Here is a 21,185-nt window from a genome sequence, read left to right on the forward strand (position 1 = left end):
TTATGCACTTGTGGCACACTATTTTCACAGCACCGATTTGGCCGATCATCACACGCTTCGATTGGTCTCTGTTCCTTCCACGTTCACGTTGCTTTAACATTCGTAGAAAGACGAGATGAGTATGGTCCAGTCGACGAAGGTTAAAGTTGTTCCTAGATGGAATACTGCTGCCATATCTGGACAGGAGCTGCTAAAAACAGCCGATCCTGCCTTGACAGAGTACAAAATTGACTTTGTGGCTTAGTGGGGGATGCCCTTTCCTCTTCCCTGCAACCTCTCTCCCATAGAAGAGACGTTGCGAGCCTATTATTGTTTTATCGGTATTTCAATGACAGGTGCTCGTCTGAGCTCCAATCTCAAGTCCCCCCTCGCCAATCTTTCACAAAAAACACCCGTCTAGCTGATACCACTGTCAAAAACTTTCCCCACTCTTTATCTGTGCCTAAAGCAAAACGTAGATTCCATGAACAAAGCTTCTTTCTTAGAACTGCACGCCTGTGGAACTCTGTTTCGTCTGCTTGCTTCCCACCTGGCTACGACCTGGACGTCTTCAAGTCCAACGTAAACAAATTCCTGATTAACCGCCCCATTAAGTAGACATTTTTTATTAAACCCCCACACTAACGTACTGTACTTGCAATAACCCTTATCCCTGAGTGGCTTCCGGGCCTTGATAAGTGGTGATCTCCTTGTAAAAAAAAAGAAAAGTTGCCAAGAAAACAAAGAAACAACGTTTATTAACACAATCTTAAACAAACACCACGGAATGGGAGTAATTGGGGTTGACTCGCGGAATAAAGTTTTCGTAGGAAATCTTAACTGCAATTAGGCAGCGTCAATGATGAAGAATGTAATAGCAACGGAATTGGTTCTGTAACTGTCGACAAAAAACAAACCAAGTTGATTTTTCGCTTTGGGTAACCTCTATTTATTTGACCCGACTCCTTGAACAATCAGTTCCTGATTGGTCAGGCAATGTAGATTGCGGACTAATGGCTTTCGTTGAAACCATCACCCTGGTTGACCTCTGATTGGTTTTAGATAATCGGCCAATCAGTTGCAGTCATTGAGAGGGGTTATCCGGACCAATTCTGTGATTAGTTGATAAATGATGTATAGTCGCCCAGTCCTTGTGCCTAACATGTACTGAATTTCAAATTATGCCGATCAAAATGTTTGCCAAGTTAGAAATATAATTATTGTTTATAATGTTGAAAATCATGATTTTCAACATTATTGTTTATAATGTTGAAAATCATGATATTCAGCATTATTGTTTATAATGTTGAAAATCATGACATTCAACATTATTGTTGATAATGTTGAATATCATGATTTTCAACATTATTGTTTATAATGTTGAAAATCATGATATTCAGCATTATTGTTTATAATGTTGAAAATCATGATTTTCAACATTATTGTTTATAATGTTGAAAATCATGATATTCAGCAGGGACAAACACCTGCAAATCATTTTGTTTTAGTTTTATAGGTCTCTGCTTGAGTAAAATCTGTTTGCACTTTACATGTGTGATTCCCAAAATGAATTATTTTACTTATATAATTTTTTTTATAATTTTGAAACGTCCATACACCCGCAGACGGTTTTTGTTTTATTGACAAGTTTATGCGTAAAATCCTGGTCTTGTTCGGGTCACTATCTCTTTGCACTCAATGACAGTTTATTACCCTTGGTTCTTAAAAATGTTGGCTACCCAAACGAATTTTATACCGTGCACTAAAACAATTATTGTCATAATTTCATTAATTATTATTTAATTAACTTCACCAGTCTACTTTTTGACACTTAACTAGAAGTGTTACACAGTTTTTAACATTGTTGTCACATTTTATCAAACTCACCACGTCGAATGTAAACAGAAAAAAAAACTCGACGTACTTTTTCTACTTTTTCCAAAAGCCTTTATATCTGGTATTTCTAACAACACATTTTTTCTTAATATTTAATGGAACTTTTCTCTTTCTGCAGCTCCATGTGACTTTTCGTCCCTATTTCCTCAAATCCTCTACGTCTCAAACGGTTTTCTTCTGAACATCTGATTTGCCGGACACCTCTTCTTTCAAACACAGGCTTTTCCCAACACATACTTTCTTTGGTCTTTTCATCTCTGCTGTGACGTCACTTCCCGCATCTGGCTTTGTCATTTGCATATCTTTATGCGGCTGCTACTGATCCCAGCATCATCGACTCCTTTGCTCGTTGTTATATGAGGTGAAACTTCAGAATATATATATTTTTTTACAAACAAGTCAAATTGCACCGGCTGAGGTTGGAGGTTGCATCGGCTGAAATGGCATGTTTAAAAAAAACAAAAACTATGTAGCAAGTTTTCTTTTTTTTAGCGGTTTTACTCGTCAGTATCAAAATATTTCAATCGATGTTATATCCGACCTTCTTCACCTTAAGAAAAAAGATATGAGAAGAAGGATTAGTTAGAAATTATTTTAAATGTTACAAGGTTTCGCATTAAAAATCCCAAATTCTTAAAGATGCGCAAAATTAAGTGAGACATCGCTTTGGGTGAAAATTAGTTTACGAGAATGTACCACGCAAAATCACATCGTACAGCGATATATAGAATGATCTATATTTTAAAGTTTTTTACATTAGTGAATATATAATGTCATCAATGTTTTACAAACAGGAAATTAAAGTTGGATTCGTAACAGAATATCCGCGGTGAGACATTTTACCGTTAACATTATTAATCTCACTTCCCGAAATCAAAGAAATTGTAACGTGTCTTCATTTGACATACACGTGAGTGGATAGCGAGACTTTTATATATAAAAAAGAGTTATGCTTTACGCTAAGTTGCAGCAAGTTTTCCATTACAAGCGAGGCTAATCCGTGAATAAATAAATAAATAAATATAAATATATATATATTATATATATATATATATATATATTTACGCACCGAAAACTATCTCGCTGTATCACGGTTCTTTTAAAATTAATGATAAACCAGTAAGCAAAGTCAAACAGAGACTTGAAGACAACGATTAATGACATTGCTAGTTGGATGATAGGAGAGTCATAAGAAATTCTGATTGTTTTTAGATAAGGGGTGATTTTTTATATTACTTGTATTGCTCGGAGTATTGTTCTCATCTTTAGTGTTATTTATGCAACGTTTCGGTCGGTCTGTCCTTCGACCTCTATCAAGGATGTCGAGTGTTGTGTGGAAAAGAAATGAGAAAAGTTTCTGGCTCCATGGATATTTTCTGTATTTCTGTGATTCGTATTACTTTATTTATTGCGGACTGTTATTCTCATCTTTATTAGTTGTTGCTTAACGACATTTCGGCCAACTATTCCTCTGGCCTTAGTCAGGTGGTAACCACGACGGGATAGGAACTTCGAATCTCCTGACTGCAATGTTCAAAATAATATGCAAATTAGCTAGATCTTTTGCAGAGGAAGGTAATTCCACGATCATGTATGACCAAGTCGTATTTTCTTTTGAAATAAACAGAAAAAAGGTTATTTATTATGAATATCAATACACAAAATAAAAAAAATAAAAGAGTATAGATATGTAACCGATGAGGCATACAAGTTATATAGAATTTTATTATATCATCAGATTAGTAAAGGGTTAAAAAGAATGAAAAACTTCCTCAGGTCTTAGTATTTCTAAGCTAAATACTTCTCATCAGAAGAGGATAAAAGCGAACATTATACAAATATACAACTATAAAAACAAAAACTTTTAAAGTATTAAGATAAGGAATGAGTGTATATACACACACATATATATATATATGTATATATATATATATATATATATATATATAACGGGGAGGGGCTGTATTTATTTGCTTCGCTACTGAGCAAATTAGGCACAAGGTCGTTTTTTAATGTGGAGAGAGAGAGAGAGGGGGAGGAAAAAGGGGGCCAGTTCATGAGAGGTGCGAAATCGGAGCTGGATAGTGATTTGCCAGCTGGCCCCTGTAGGGTTGACCCTACATTGACCAGAAGATTGCCGCAAGGACGATATTTATTTGCTCCCCCACCGAGCAAATTAGGCACAAGGCCGATTTTTAAGGTGAGGAGTGAAGGGGAGGGGGAAGGGAAATAGGGGGGCCAGCTTCCGAGAGGTGGGAAATGGGAGCTGCATATTGCTTTGCCAGCTGGGCCAAGTAGGGTTGCCCCTACATGGACCAGAAGATGGCCACAAGGGCAATGGTCTTTGCTTGCAGCATCTGCCGGAACAGATACTACACTTTGATATATTTATTTGCTTCCCCACTGAGCAAATTAGGCACTTGGCCGATTTTTAAAGTGAGGAGTGAAGGGGAAATGGGGACCAACTCCCCGGGGAGTAGGGGAGCTGGATAGTGACAATTGGTATGAAGGGTTGCCCCTACATTGACCAAGATCTTATATGTGGGATTGCTCCCACGTATGGTCTTTGCTTGCAGTATCTGCCGGAACAGCTACTAGACTTTGATCTTGGCCCGAAGGCCACAAAGCTCCTTCCGCTACGGGGGTGTGTGGGTGGGTTATAAGAACAATATAATTCAACTTTAAATACTGTTTTAATATCATATCCAATATATACCGTATTGACACGTTTTATTACTGACTGCATGATACTAAAAACATGCATATATGACTGCATTTTTATTGCATGTTATTTGAATGCACACTTATTTCAGCCTTGTTAGAATGCATTCTATTTAAATGATTTTTAATGCAATTCTGTTGCATGCTTGCTTCGTGCTGCATGTTTATTTACATGCTTTTTTGTTTTATGCTTCTTCGAATGCCTTCTTTTGTGCCGGACGTCCCTGCTAGCTTAGATAAATACTTTTGCAGTTTTAACAAAAAAAGCTACACTAATGCCCAAGCGTCTCCATTTACACTGAACATCTACAGAATGCCAAGATCAATATTTTACATATGAGTTACTCCCCTGTAGAATTCCTACAGGTCATGCAACTCATAATTATTATTCAATTCTAATTTTCCCGAAAACAACTAGACCGATTCCACTAGAAAGTTTTTTCTTGTGATGAGGTTCAGCGAACTAAGTATTATAGTGTATGTGTGTGTGTGCGTTTGGATTATTAATCCGGCAGGGTGATGTGATGCGTCTAGTGTTTTAGGTATAAGTTAGTGTTAAGTTCATTCTTGCATGCCTCTCGCTTCCAGCTAACACCGCTGGCTTACCCCGTCATGAAAAGGGAGCAGCTATGCATAAGTCTTCCCTGCCAGTACATAGCCTCTCCATCATCAAGACTCCTACACTGCCTCCACGTTGGCCACACACGTTAACTGGGTGCCTTGCGGCCCCAGGCTAAACTTGTAGGATATCTTTTTTTTTTTTACACAGTGATCACCACTTATCAAGACCGGGAAGCCACTCAGCGATAAGGGTTATTGCAAGTACATTACGTTAGTGTGTAGATTTGATGAAGTGTTTACTTAAGGGGGCTTCTGTGGGAGAGAGGTTGCAGGGTAGAGAAAAGGGCACCCCTCACTAAGCCACGAAGTCTATTTTGTACTCTGTCAAGGCAGGATAGGCTGTTTTTAGCAGTTCCTGCCCAGATATGGCAACGGTATTCCATCCTTGGACGTACTTGGCTTTTATATAGAGAATTGCATCAGTAGTGAGGTATCTTCTGGAGCGGTAGAAGGATCCCACCATCTTTCCAGCGACCTTGGCAACATACTTGATGTACGTGTTCCATTTCAGATCAGGAGTAAAGGTCAAACCCAGAATCTCGGAGTAGTAGGGGACCCCAGAGGTCGTGCGTTATGGCCCTCCGATGTGTGAACCTGCCCTGGCACATCTCCAACCCCTACCTTACTGGTTTGTGGGTGCGCTTGGTTGGGCGAAGATTAGGGGAACCGACCCCAAAATCAAACACCACTGCCTTGTGTGCCTTTTCACAGCAAAAGGTTAAGAGATGGAAATCCGATTTTCAAAGTTTATTGCTGCCTTGCAGTTTTCCTTAAAAGCCTATGGAACCTCATCCAGTAAGAAAACGCATAGTAGCAGACACGATAGGACGAGTGTGTTTACCTAATTGAGATTACTTTCGGTCAGAAGCTGCGGGCTCCTCTGGTGACAGTCGTAGCGGGTTCGCTTCACTGGACATGAGCATTGGAGGTTCAGAAGGTGTCTATCTGATGCGCAACAGATACTGCACCTTAACTGAGCATACAATTTTGGAGCCAAGGTAGAAAGTCCTGTCGTGATGAAGTGAGACTACGCCAATACCGAGGGATAAAGCACTGAGGCGCCAACTAGTCATCGTCAAGACTGACGGACTGCATGATGATGATGATGATGATGATGATGATGATGATGATGATGATGATGATGATGATGATGATGCGTGTTCGAGACACATTTTTTTTTAACTTATACGGATCAATATGAATTAGTATTTAATGTAAGAATAAGTACAAATTTAGCAATAATAAACCGTCAAACTAATATACAGGATTCTTTCTAAGCCTACGTATATTAAACATGTTTTGTTTTTAATAAGCTTTAAATTATATTATCGATTAGTTATGGTTTCTTGTAGATTAGTTACGTTATGTTTCCTCTGACTTGAATGAAAGCGAAAGAAAAAGGGAGAGTTTTTTTTTATCGATTAGTTTTGTTCAAACGATTTTGAATACTCAGTAGAAATCAAAATGCGAATCGATATCCAATTACTATTTATAATTAATAATGAACATTGATGGATGGGTGAGGAAGTTTCGATTATCGATCAAATATGTCGCGATATAACATTTGTCAAAAGGAAATTAAAAGATCGAACAGAAAAAAAAACTAGTTGAAATACTCACCTACGTTTTGAATAATATAATTCCTATTGCTGCAAATAAGTGGAACTGTGGAACAAAAGAAAACAAATCCAATAATATTAAAATAGAAGGACTTTCTGGCGTTTCTCGTCGAACTATTAATAACGAGCTAGATATGATGCCCTTTAAAAACGATAAAAAAGTTATAGGCTTATAAGATCGAATGAATGCATTATGCCAAGTTGAGATGTATGCCGAAACGAAAGAACACCAAGGTTGATTGGCCAAATAAAGAATTTCATGGATAAGAACCGTCGTGTATTTGTAGAGAGCATGAGTGCACGGTTTGATGTCAGTATGGAAAATGTACAATTATTCGCGAAGAACCTGAAGATGCAAAAAATGTACGCAAAATTAGTCCCAAGATTCGGCAGGAATGATCAGGAATAAAAACGTTGTCCTGGGGATCAAGACAGTTCTTCACCTCCTGTGACTTTTTGGTTATTCCCTAAGCTCAACGAAAACCGTTAGAGTCTGCCGTTCTGAGGCAATCCAGGAGACGAAAGAGGCTGTGATGAAGGTTCTTGATATGCTCACACAAGAGGACTTCGAGGTGGCTTTCCATAATTTTTGGAATAGTATCACAAGTGCAAACATGAGATTTAGGGACCACCAATTATTAAGACCTGGAGGCCACTCGAGGATAATGTTTAATGGGTGTACATTTGTCAGTTTGATTATAGCATAGTAAACATAAGCCGTGGGAATTTTATGAATTGGATTTCTTAGGGGGACGGTTCATCAAGAACTTATTTACATTCAACTTGAAGTCAATCAGATTGTGGTCAGCTGGAAAGCAGGCAATCGGAAGAGAGTTCCACAGGCGTGCAGTTATAAGAAAGAAGCTTTGTTCATGGAATCTGCATTAAAGTTTAGGCACAGATAAAGAGTGCGGGAAATTATTGATAGTGGTTTTAGCTAGACGAGTGTAGTACATATGTGTAGTATCCATAAAATATCCATACGAAAATGTCTAAAGACTTATTGAAGGTACCTCGTCCTACAAAAGTCTTTAAGAATCGAAATATTAGCTTTACAAGAATAAATATTCGGTTACGGCCTAAGATATCAATAGGGATTATATAGCTATTTTATTTCCTTTTGCTTCTTTTGTATTGTCGTATTTTATTTATTTTAATATACAAGAAATAATCGCATTGCAGTAATACCTAGTTTAAAATAAAAATCACTGGTTAAAAAAATACACTATACAAAACTTACGATATGAGAGTTTTTAATCTAGAATAAACGTTAAAATCCAACCAAATTACTTGAGATTAATTAACAAAGAAAACACGAAAAATAATGAATTAAAAGTAAAAAACCATACCTCTCATTAATTCGAAACTTTCGTCTACTTTTAAAATAGTCCAGATTTAACAATTCCCGCCGTAATTTTGGGAAAATATACAAAATAGGGCCCACATAAATTTCTTCAACACCAAAGGTGGATTTATTACAAGCACGGTACTCAACGCAGTTATAACAAAATGAAAATGTGTTTAGATACGTACAAACATTGTATTTTTTGCAACCATATCTAATGAGATGTTCACTACGAAAATTCGTAAATAACATAACATTTTAAATTGTCTGGTTCATGCCGAAACAATTGTAATATCCGAAAAATACAAATACGAAGTAATTACTTCTTATAGTTTTTTGCTTTTGCAAGTATATATATATATATATATATATATATATATATATATATATATATATATATATATATATATATATATACGAGCAAACAGTAAATAAAACATGTTAAAAACACTTTGAAATGAGTTAAAAACATATTTAATCTGAAAAGGAAACACTAAATAAGTTGATAGTCCTTAATCCGAGGAGTTTCGAAGAAATACTTTCCTTCTCATCAGAGCGTAGGAATTAGCAAAATGCGGGATCGGATTTTACATTCAAAAGTATTTGATGAAACAACAAGTAAGTCAAAGATCTTACTTGAAAATAAAATAAGTTAAGCAGAGGGAATATGGTAAAGAAAAAGGTGATTACACATGAATGGATAGTCTGGTGGAAGATAAAAAATCCAGTGACGGGAAAATCCAAATGTATAACTCCAAGAACGTTAATTGAATTTCCATGTACACAAGTAAAATCCAAGGACATCCCGTAATTGGAAGAAGATGGTCCATAATAATCCAAAGGCAGAAATCCATGGAATAATTAACAAAAATGCGTACAAGGTAAAAAGGAAAAAATTCCAATAATATTAATAAAAGAAAAATAAGATATGCTTTTCACTCTATTTCCGAGACCTAAAAATAAATAAGAAATATATATATATATTATATATACGCATGTATGTGTATGTATGCAAGCATATATATATATATATATATATATATATATATATATGTGTGTGTGTGTGTGTGTGTGTGTGTGTGTGTGTGTGTGTGTGTGTGTGCGCGTAAATCATAATGCAGTATATATCTCCTACAAGTGTAATATTTATGTTTACGAATTTTTGTGCCGAGAATTTTTACTGTAATCCGTAAACGACAAAAAATATATATATAAATAAATAAATAAAAAATACAACAGCGTTTTTGTTAAATGTTTAGAGATTGAAAATATCTTATTGAAATCAGAAAAATAGACCAGAATCAGTAATTGTATCGGAATCGGGAGAATATTTGAATGCGCCCACCACTACATGTGATCTGTTCTGTGCCTTTAAAGGTTTTTCAAGATTGAAGCAATGTATTTTCATTTCCATCCTAATCCATATCTCCTCTTTAGGGAAGATGGATTTTTCCCTCACATTAAGAACAGCCATGTCGGAAAGATAGTAAATGCAGGCTATACTGATATTTACTGGACCGCCGCCGCCGCCCTGCACGTTGTAACACAAATAGAAATAAATTAAATGTGTTTTTTCTTTTATTCAAAGTAAGCCTAAAAAAAAACTAAAAATTAAAAAAAATGTTTTAGAATGACATGTACACATTTGAAAATCCAATATGAAATTGCATAATCTTCCGATAAATAAACAAGTAAGAAAAAAGCATTTTGGAGTTATACAAATACACAATCTAATCATTTTTGAATGAAATTTATGTCAAAGTCGAACAATACACATGCACGGAAATCCGACATCAAAGGGACAAAATGCACCGCTAATCGATCATATGATTCCATCTGTACATTTTGATCAGATCAAAGGAAAACTATATATATATATATACATATATATATATATATATATATATATATATATATATATATATGTATATATATAGTAATTTATAAAATATATATGGCGACTAAGCTACACTGAATATTCTGCGTTTCATCCACTGTAGGATTCGTCAGGCTGATGCGCGAACTTTGTGGTTGCTTCTTGTTTTTATATATGTTGAGGATTTCTAGTTAGCCAATCAGCTTTCTAGCATCCACCGCGCCCCCTCCTATCAGCCAATGGGCATGCATTTTATCGAACAAAGGATCTGTTTTAGAACTAGGTTAGTGGTTTAAGGTAGATCTTTTCCTTCTTTATATATATATATATATATATATATATATATATATATGAATATACCTATGTGTACACACACACATGCGCACACATATACACATATATATACATATATATATATATATATATACATTATGTGAGTAAATGAAGTATATATATATATATATATATATATATATATATATATATATATATATATATATATATATATATATGAGCAGATGTACCCGGCGTTGCGCGATATTAAATGTAACGTCAAATTCTTTAAAAAATAATGAAGTAAAAAAAAAAAAAAACGCAATGAAACTGACACGTGCACGGAAGTATTATTTGTTCTATACAATCCACTTGTTCTAGCTAAAGAAATATATATATATATATATATATATATATATATATATATATATATATATATATATATATATATATATACGAGCTTAGATCGAAACCAAATCCTACAAACAATGAGTCAGGTACAACAACCGTTTCCGGCTTGCCACGATCTTTAAAAAACGAAGGGTTTTTAACTTACTTATTCTTAAAATAAGGAATCCGTCATGCGAACGATTCGCGCATGCGCAATCGTGAAACAGTAAAAAAGCTGATAAAAATCCGATCACCCCAGTACGAATTTTTCAATTTTGATCCCTTAGCAGCGCATTTTATCCGATGAAAACATTAAAACGGTTTCCACATGTCTGACTACCCTATATACTAAATATCAAGTACGAAGATTAAAACTTCGTTGAGTATATAGGTTAAAAGTCTTCATCACAAGCATATTCTCATTTTTGTAGATCTATATATATATATATGTGTGTGTGTGTGTATGTTTGTATGTGTGTGTGAGTGTAAGTGTGCCTATATATGTACGTCATAATCACGTTGACACACCGGTTCCCGTCAGATCACTGAAGTTAAGCAACGTTGAGCCTTGCTAGTACCAGATGGGTGACCATTTGGGAATTCTAGGCGCTGTAGGTGTTTTTCGCTCATCTCCGCATTGTTTCCAGTTGTCCTAAACCTCCACTTTCCACTGGTATTCAACAATGTCGACACTCAGGAGAGGTGGGGTTGGAGATTGCGTCACTCTTGCCACAACACTTTCACGATCAGGCACCCTTACCGTGAGTATCCATAGTCTGTCAACTTCATATGTTGGGTGATTAGATGGGTACCCGGCCATTAACGGGTACACTTTATCCTCCAAATAGCTTAGTTTTACATCAATGTATAACCCTTTTACATTATTCAAAATTCTTTTTCATCAGGCACATTGCCACCTAAACGTACGGGGGACTGATTATTTGGCGGTGATCGTAACAGCAAAGACGTCACGTTTTGTCCCGTTTTTTTCTCCTTCGCCGTACGGGTTCGAGCCTGCCTTCCTACGACCACTTTTTTTTTTTTTTGCTCAACACACCCCTCCGAAGCCGCGAGATGTATGCGAGAGAGAGAGAGAGAAAGAGAGAAAGAGAGAGAGAGAGAGAGTCAAACGAGCTGAAACAAAGGAAGCAGGGAATAGATGAGACAATACTGAGGAACATACGTCATAATAGTATTTGTAGAAAAGACTGAGACTAGCAATATGAAGAGGAAACTGTGTCCAATAAAATTAGAGATACGTGCCTGCAATTTATCAAGATTATCAAATGGGCGGAGATTCACCAATCCAAATATTACAACAATACTCCATACATGGTGTTAAAGCTTCCTTGATTCCATTTTCACCCCAAGCCAGTCACAGTGCTACATTGATGTAGGGGGCTACTCCCGGGGCCATAAGTTGCAGGGTACCTATGTAAGAAGATAAGCAGCAAGATGTCTGTTCACATTACACTTGAACTTCCGCATGTCAGTACAATTGGGAAAATAGAATTACGGAAGGGAGTTCCAATGTCTAGCAGTTCTGCGGAAGAAACTACTGGAGTAGAAAGCTTTCTTACATCTAGGGATCTCTACTGTGTAGGGGTGGGATTTTGCTGATTGTCGGCTTTGTCGAGGGTATTTACGTCGTGGGAGTACAAGTGCTTGTAGTTCATCGGAGCATTCACCATTAAAATGCTTGTAGAACACGCAGAGGGATGAAACATTTCGTCGATAAGACAGAGATTGAAGCTTAGATGACAGTTCAGGACCTATCAGGTTGGTGACTCTCTTTTGAACCATGTCCAAGAGTGAGAGACTAGTAGCAGAAGCGCCAGCTTAAATGTGACAACAATACTCCATATGATGTGGAATGGTGGTCTTATATGGGGCACAGGATACTTACAGGCATAAGTAGCTTTCTAGCACAATAAATTTATAGAAGTAGAAAATAGCTACGGGTATGAGAACGTGTTAAGAGCTATAGAGACAAACTATTTTACAAGATGTAGAAGGAGCAACGGATTTTACCCACCGACTCCAAGCAAGATTTAAAGAGAAAAAAAAAAGAAAAAAAATGTTTTACAGTCGATATTTTTTGGGGCGCAGAGGCATCCTAATCTCGGAAAAGAAAGGGCCACGCTTGCGATATTTGATTTATAAGGCAATTACTTCCGACTATCTTATAAAAAAGAAATTGTGTGTTTCTGTCAGTCCCTATGTCATATTTTTTTTTTCAACATGTGAAATTTATCTTATCTCGATGTATTAAACAATGACTAGCAAGGCGACTCGGCGTTGCCTGGAAATGAATGATGATAAACGACTATTTTACACTCCCATATGTGTATTGTCATCGAAATCAGACTAGTTAATTGCCTTTTGACGTTAACGCATGACCAATGAAGACATGTTTACTGCAAGGCTAAAAATTAAAACATGAACCAATAGCTATTACGTTACGCATGCATATTCGTAATGCCGTCGTTCGACCTTTACCCGGCAAATGCCATTAAAAAAGTTTTTTACAATTTTTGCACCGATTTTCTCCGGCTAAACCAAAGTATAAATTTTCACATGGGTTTGAATACCCTACACACTAAATTTCATGTCCGTAGACCGAAAACTGTCAGAAGACTTTGGTAGGGATTTTTTTCATCAAATATATCTACGCATACATAAATATATGCAGAAAGAGGTTTGTGTTTACCATGATTTTTTAATGCAAATATTACGCAAGTATAGATCACGTAGTATATCTGTATGGATATAAATGCATGTAATAGTTAACTAAAGATGCTTTCTCATGAGAAAACTTCCACAAAACTAATAAGGAATTAATTAACTAGATTGGTTGAAAGAATATGCAAATGTAAATCTTTTGCAAATTAATGCAATTCCTCGATCCATATATAGCAAAATTATACTTTCGTTTTAAATAAATAGAAAAGAGGCTTGCCTTTTTTTCTGTTGGTCTTAGCCTTCGGGCTGGGATCAAAGTGTAGTATCTGCTGGAACAGATACTGTAAGCAAAGACCATATGTGGGGGTAACTCCACATATAAGACCTAGGTCAATGTTGGGGCAACCCTTCATACCAACAGTCACTATCCAGCTCCCATTTCCCACCCATTGGGAGCTGGTCCCCCTTTTCGCCCTCCCTCTCTCTCTCTCTACATTAAAAAACGGCCTTGTGCCTAATTTGCTCAATGGTGAAGCAAATAAATACATACTGCAAGCAAAGACCATATGTGGGGGCGACCCCACATATAAGACCTTGGTCAATGAAGGAGCAACCCTTCATACCAATTGTCACTATCCAGCTCCCCTACTCCCCAGGTAGTTGGTCCCCATTCCCCTTCATTCCTCACATTAAAAATCGGCCTTGTGCCTAATTTGCTCGGTGGGGGAGCAAATAAACACCTTGTTGTTCTTGCCCTTCGGGCTGGGATCAAAGTGTAGTATCTGTCAGAACAGATACTGCAAGCAAAGACCATATGCGGGGGCAACTCCACATATAAGACCTTAGTCAATGTAGGGGCAACCCTTCATACAAATTGTCACTATCCAGCTCCCATTTCCCACCTATCCGGAGCTGGTCGCCTTTCCCTTCCACTCCCTCTCTCTCCACATTAAAAATCGGCCTTGTGCCTAATATACTCAGTGAGGGAGCAAATAAATACCAACCCCACATATAAGACCTTGGTCCATGTAGGGGCAACCCTTCATACCAATTGTCACTATCCAGCTCCCCTACTCCCCGGGGAGTTGGTCCCCATTTCCCCTTCACTCCTCACATTAAAAATCGGCCTTGTGCTTAATTTGCTCGGTGGGGGAGCAAATAAGTACCCTGTTGTTCTTGGCATTCAGGCCGGCTTCAAAGTGTTGTATCTATTCTGCAGATGCAGCACTTATGGTAATTTGTCCCGGTCAATGGAGAGGAAACCCTCTATACTGGGATAATTATTATTTTTGGACCCAACCAGAGTGCCCATTTTTCCTTTTTTTCGGGGGGCGTGTTTAACCCCACTTTAAAACGACCCCATGTCGCATTTTGCTTGGATTAGAAAGCATATAAATACTAATAGAAAAGAGGGTTCCCTTTTTCTGTTTTTCTTGTCCTTCGGGCCGAGATCAAAGTGTAGTATCTGGCCGGCAGATACTGCAAGCAAAGACCATATGTGGGCCAACCCCACATATAAGTTATTGGTCAATGTGGGTTAAATCCTTCATACCAATTGTCAATATCCAGATCCACTACTTCCCACGGAGCTGGTTCCCATTTCCCCTTCACTCCTCACATTAAAAATCGGCCGTGTGCCTAATTTGCTCGGTAGGGGAGCAAATAAATACCCTCTTTTCTGTTGTTCCTGGCTTTCGGGCCGAGATCAAAGTGTTATATCTGTTCCGGAAGATACTGCAAGCAAAGACCATATGTGGGGGCGACCCCACATATAAGACCTTGGTCAATGTAGGGGCAACCCTTCATACCAATTGTCACTATCCAGCTCCCCTACTCCCCGGGGAGTTGGTCCCCATTTCCCCTTCACTCCTCACATTAAAACTCGGCCGTGTGCCGAATTTGCTCGGTGGGGGAGAAAATAAACACCCGGTTGTCCTTGGCCTTCGGGCCGGGATCAAAGTGTAGTATCTGTTCCGGCAGATACTGCAAGCAAAGACCATATGTGGGGGCGACCCCACATATAAGACCTTGGTCAATGTAGGGGCAACCCTTCATACCAATTGTCACTATCCAGCTCCCCTACTCCCCGGGGAGTTGGTCCCCATTTCCCCTTCACTCCTCACATTAAAAATCGGCCTTGTGCCTAATTTGCTCGGTGGGGGAGCAAATAAATACCATCTGTTCTGCAGATGCAGCACTTATTTGTAATTTGTCCCGGTCAATGGAGGGGAAACCCTCTATACTGAGACAATTATTATTTTTGACCCAACCAGAGTGCCCCTTTTCCCTTTTTCTCGGGTAGCTGGTTTAACCCCACTTTACAAACGACCTCGTGTCACAAATTGCTTTGGTAGGAAAGCTAATAAATACTAATAGAAAAGGGATTTTTAAATATGAATATCAATTCCCAAAAAACCTTAAATTCATAGGAGTGTATATTATTTCTATTTTTATTTTCGTTCTAAAATTTTTATATATTTGTCTATACTTTCTAATTCTTTTTCTTTCCTAATCTTTTTTTTTTCTTATCGTTTTCTTTTTTTATTTTACGTTTTCCTCATTTAAAACAACACATAATTTTACAATTTTTCTTTTTCAACTCATTTTCTGTTTTTCTTATCTTTTTAGCTTTGTATTTCTACTTATTTTTGCATATCCTATGTGAGATTTAGCTTCGGCCTTATTTTTTTGCTTTTAATTTTTTTTGCTTAGTGCGGCCTTGATTTCAAATGTAACGCCTTCTATTTTTTAACTCTAAAAGTTGAAGAACTATAAGGACGGGAGTAGAAAGTACTTCTTTAAAACTCCCTGGCCTAACGTTTACAGGGAATATGAACTGAAATAGATACATTGAGAGCATTGCCAAGGCTGCTGCAAGGAAGGTTGGCTCCCTCTACCGTGCTAGAAAACTACTTACGCCTGACAGTATCCTATACCTCTATAAGGCAACCATTCGCCCATGTATTGAGTACTGTTGTCACATCTGGGCTGGTGTATCTGCTTCTTGTCTCTGGCTCCTGGACAGGGTTCAAAAGAGAGTCGCCAACCTGATAGGTCCTGAACTGTCATCTAGGCTTCAGCCTCTGTTCCATCGACGAGATGTTGCATCCCACTGCCTGTTCTACAAATACTTCAATGGTGAATTCTCTGACGAACTGTAAACACTTGTACCTCCCCGATGTAACTACCCCCGACAAACCCGACAAGGTACTAAGTCGCATCCCTTTACAGTAGAGATCCCTAGGTTCAAGAAAGCCTTTTACTCCAATAGTTTCTTCCCCAGAACTGCGGGTCTTTGGAACTCCCTTCCGGGATTCTGCTTTCCCAACTGCAATGATATGCAAAAGTTCAAGTGTAATGTTAACAAACATCTTTCTACTCATCTCCCTTCATAATGACCCCGCTAATTAACTCCCTGTTAGTAGCCCCCTGCTTCAAAGTGGCACTGTGCCTTGTTTGGGGTGAAAATTGAATTAAAAAAAAAAGTAGTACCATTAAAACGAGCAAAGTTTTGTGCTCCATAATCTATTTTGCTACATCGTTTCCACTATACACGATGCATAACTGTTAGTAGCGCTCTTTGTCAAAATAGTGTCGATACCAAAGGAAAACTTCTTATTTCTTGTTCACTTAAAACGTGAAGGAGCTATGAAAGCGGCAGTGATACTGTCAAAACAAGGGAACATTCGAAAGAAACAAGGCAGAAAAGAAGAATATTCTTTACTAATAAGTGCAATACTGAAGGGGTATATTAAATTTGGTTATATTATTTGTATTGAATTATGTAACACAATATTATTTTTTAATATATATCAGTATTAATTTATCTCAGTTGCGCCAGTTCTATATTTGAAATACAATTGACACTATTTTCATATAAATGTTAATAAATTCATATTTGTGCGTTTCATTAGTGATTTCTAATTTAAAAAAAAAAATGTTTTTTGCACTCTCCAGTATATAACATGGGAATGTTCGAAATGAATGGTACTTTCAAAGAACATTTGCACTATAATACTTGACTTTTTTATCTTGAACTAAAATATTGAATCTCTCTGCCTGTTCTCCAAGTACTTTAACGGTAAATGCTCTGAAGAACTGCAAGCACTTGTACCCCTTCGACATAAATACCCCCGACAAACCTCACAAGCAGCTAAATCGCACCCCTTCAGAGAAGAGATCCATAGACGTAAGAGAACCTTCTACTCCAGTAGTTTCTTCCCCAGAACTGCTAGACTTTGGAATTCCCGCCCGGGTCTCTTCTTCTCCAACAATACTGACATGCAGAAGTTCAAGTGTAACGTGAACCGATATCTTGCTGCACAACTCTCTACACAGTAGTCCCCTTTATCAAAGTGGCAACGTGCCTTGTTTGGGTTGAAAATATAATAAACTTTTTTTTTTAATTCAAACCATTATCGTCATACAAGCATAAAACCTCAGCCTATAAAAACAACTGTAGATTATTTTTAAAAAATACAGGGCACGTTCGATATGGATGATTCTGTTTACAGCTCAAATGAACCATGATACTTGACTTTCACATTTTAAAATTTAATCCAAACCATTATCACCACACATCTAGAAAGATAAAATTCACCGTAGTTTTTTTTTTTTATAATTAAGTGTTTTTAAGTGAATGTTTCTGCTTAGAGCACAACCGAACCATGATAGTTGATATTTGCATTTCAAACTTTAATTCAAGCCATTATATAAAAATATATTTTATAAAATCCACATTCGGTTCTCTACAGTGCAATGAACTATATTGTATTTTGGACTAACTCGCGGCCGAGAGGCAAGTGAAACCTCACGTACCCCACGGTGCACCGCAGGCGAGCAATTAATCGAACAGGCAAGTAGTCTATTTGATTGGAAAATAGGCGATTTTACCGATATGAATGGTAATAAAAATATGGGAGGGTAAAGCATTGGTTGGCTCCTCATTAAAACGCGGGCAACATTGGGTTTCCTTGCTAGTGTTAATATAATGGAAAGAAAGAAAAGTACAGAGAGAAGAAAAAGAAGAAGAAATAGAAACAGACGGTTTCTATTACTGTACACATAGATTTAAAAAATTTGTCAAAAAACAAATATATAACAAATAAATGTTATCAAAGGCAAGATAAGTTACTTTTCTACCTAACTGGATATATTTTTCGTGTTTTTATTCAATGTAAGATGTTTATTCAGCTTGAAAACATACAGTGTTTACCGATGTATTCGAAAATTCAAGATGGTATCTGACTCTCTCTTTAACACGGTAAGTTTGGGAAAAGGTGTTATAAATTAAAAAAACTGGATAAAATACTGCTAGGAATTCGCTCAATATATGTTACTGTGACATAGGTTGACATATATGCGGCGGGTTTTTAATAGTATTTTGTCTAGTTTTTATTTGTAACACCTTTCCCTAAACTTACCGTGTTAAAGACGGAGTGAGGCGCCATCTTGAATTTTCGAATACATCGGTAAACACTGTATGTTTTTCGAGCTGAATAAACATCTTACATTGAATAAAACACGTAAAATATATCCAGTTTGGTAGAAAAGTAACTTATCTTGCCTTTGATAACATTAATTTGTTATATATTTGTTTTTTGACAACTTTTTCGAATCTATGTGTACAGTAATACAAACCCGAAACAGAAGTTGAAAACGACATCGAAAGTAACACCGAACAAGAACATGAGAAAAATACGAAAATAAAGACAGATAAATAAAAGATGTAATTAGAATTTTAACCAAAAAATGGCTACAAATAAACTCCAACTATAATTATCGATCTAAAAACACACAAAACGATCATCACATTTCTTTTAATCTTTTTTCAAACATCTTTTTCATTTCTTTTTTATTATTATAATTTTATTTTGTTGCAATCAATGTATGCGTAAACACGTATGGTAAGTCTTTTAGATCTTATTTTTTTTTAAATCAAGAATATCTCTAATGATGCGAAATGTCATATCTAAAGACTCTCGAAAAAAAAACTCCAATCATTCTTAGATATACTAATAAATTTTATTATCAATACTTTATTTTTTGTTTTTTGTCTGTCGATCCACTTAATTGGCGCGGAAACGATGTCTTTTTAAATGTGTCTCAGCAGAGTTACACGAGGCGTTTTGCGTCTTTGAGACTATCCGTAGATTACTCTCTTCTCGACGACAACAATGGTTATATTTGATTTTGTTTAGCCATTAGATTAGAATGCCCATGGGCATAAAAATATGTTTAAATATTATCTGATATCTTTAAACTGTAATAAACATATTTTTTCTGATCATGATCAAGGTGTAGTATATGTTCTGTTTAAAGAGAGAATATGATTACAGTGATGGAATTTGTTTTACCGAGTGTACATAGAATAGAAATGTGTCACAATAAAAAACAAAAAATAGAAACTTCCATCATTTTCAGATATCTAGTAGAGACCTGGGATGTGGCATTAAAAATTAGTAATAAAATACAGTACTATATATAATACATATGTATATAATCAAATAATATTACAAATAAAACCGTAAGGCGGGGTAAATAATATAACCAGGTACCGGAAAAAAGCTCGTATTTCACATCGTACCTGAAAACCGTAAGGAATTCCAAATTCTAGCTGTTCGAGGGAAGAAACTATTAGAATAGAAACCTTTCTGACATTTAGGGAAAACAACAGTGAAGGGGTGGGATCTTATTGCTAAACGGGTTTGTCGGTGATGTGTATGTCGAGGGGGTACAAGTGAAACAAGTTCATCAGAACACATTCCAATAAAATATTTGTAAAACAGGCCAAGTGATGCAACATTGCGGCGATGGGACAGGGGCTGGAGCTTAGTTGATAAAGCGGGACTGATTAGATTTATAATGCTGTAAAAATAAAAGTAAAGTCCCGAAACAGTATTTTGCGATAATTGAATTAGAAGAATAAACACGACAAGCGATTACAATATTTACTGGGTGAATAAATAGATAATACAAGAAAAAAGTTCATTGTACAGAAAAGAAGGATATTTGCGGAAAACGTGCTAGGAATAAAAAGTACGAGCAACAGCTTGCATGTGTGCGCCCTTTAAGATATTTTTTGTACAGGCTCTTAAGATGTTATCGACTCTTAAACATTTAGTATGTTATTGCTATACATCTTATGTGATTACTAGGGCTATGACAACAAAATATTATTTTCATTGTTTTGACTCTCGAAAATGTTAGACACAGATAATAAACCGAGACCTACATCATTCTATAAAAAGCATATAATATATCAATAGATACACACTCGAGATTCAAAACAATGAAAAGCATATGCTGTTGTCCTATAGTATTTGGAATCCCAACTTAAATACTATCTAGGTAGTTCGGAGAAATACTAAGAGTTGTAAGTATATTTTCGATTCCCATCAGCGATTTAGTGGGGTCACAGAAGGTTAGGGTTGACAGGTATCAACCTAGATAGAATGCACTGGAAATTAGGGGTGATGTGCACCGGAAATTAGGCGTAACGGGAGTTGTGGTCGTAGGCTTCCAGTTGACGGAAACTTCCGAGAGTTGGTTTTTGGCCTGCAGATGGAACAGACAGGAGATTAGGGTATCCTCGCGGCAACCAGGGTCCAGTATAGGATTGCACTTTAATAAAAGGAATTGAAGCTTCAAATCCATCTTGTGTTTTCAATGCATCCGCAGCAGTGATCAATCCCCACGAGATGGCAGCCCAGTGACAAGAAGATATCATGCGCTGGACAAGGCAAGCGGGTATGTACGCATGACATTATTTGCGCATACACCT

The 21,185-nt window shown here is 36.8% G+C and overlaps 1 pseudogene; it reads left to right on the top strand.

Moving 5' to 3' along the window:
* The first annotated feature begins 11,221 nt into the window (after window positions 1-11,221).
* LOC145267229 (5S ribosomal RNA) lies at window positions 11,222-11,338 on the top strand (annotated as a pseudogene).
* Window positions 11,339-21,185: the final 9,847 nt, after the last annotated feature.

This window comes from Euprymna scolopes, chromosome 42 (assembly GCF_053919585.1).
Source record: "Euprymna scolopes isolate OS-2025 chromosome 42, ASM5391958v1, whole genome shotgun sequence".
Taxonomy (NCBI): domain Eukaryota; kingdom Metazoa; phylum Mollusca; class Cephalopoda; order Sepiida; family Sepiolidae; genus Euprymna; species Euprymna scolopes.